We start from the raw sequence: 856 nt of genomic DNA, 5'->3' as shown, positions 1-856 counted from the left end.
CGGCCGGGGCGCCGTCGCTCCCGCCGCCATCTTGAGACCCGGGGTTGGGGGGGGTGTCTCAGCGAGGCCTGGGGGGGGACGCGGCTCCTTCCAGTCCCTCGTCCTGCCGCTGTTGCCGGTGAATCAAGGTCACCTCTCTGTTCTGCCCCGGGAAGGAGCGCCCGGGGCGTGCCCAGCGCGAGGAGAAGCGGCTCACTGGGTGGGACACGGATCTGTCTGGTGTGGAAGGGGATGCGGCCTACAGAGCACACCCAGCGCGGCCTCCTGCGGGAGGGAGCGCTTCATAACGGCGTCTGTGCGTGTGGATACGCCTCAGGCTGGTGATTCAGGTGGCAGCAGGGACACGGAAGAGCTTTGAAACGGGTTGGCACGAGTGCCCTCGCTGCTGGGAGGCCAGCGGGGACCTGTGGCAGCAGTGACCTGGGAGCCAGGCAGCACAGCTGTGTGCAGAACCGCTGCACAGCCATCTGCGCGGCAGGAGCGCCAAGCTGCTGCGCGGTTTGCTCCTCTGCAGCGCGTGTGTGCGGGGGTGGGGGTGGTTAGGTGTTCAGATGGATGTTCTGCCTCCGTCAAGGCAGCGCCTTCACTGGGAGGGTGCTTTGATTTCCCAGAAGAATGTGACTGCCTCTTGTGTTATGTGTTGCCTCCTTCCAGCCACTGCTGGTTTCTGAGCAGTTACCAGGCTGCCAAACCTGACTTATTGGGGCAGATTAAAAAAGAACAAAACAACAAAAAACAACAACCCACAAAAACAAAACAGTTGCACTCTTTGAACTGAAAACTCCTCCGTGACCAGGAGCAAGGACTGGCTGATGACAATGACTTCTCTTGCTGGCTGACAGGGTAGCTAGTGTCT

Source organism: Chaetura pelagica, unplaced genomic scaffold (genome assembly GCF_000747805.2).
Source record: "Chaetura pelagica isolate M959 unplaced genomic scaffold, ChaPel_1.0 scaffold530, whole genome shotgun sequence".
NCBI lineage: Eukaryota > Metazoa > Chordata > Aves > Apodiformes > Apodidae > Chaetura > Chaetura pelagica.
Note: the sequence above shows the minus strand (reverse complement) of the source record.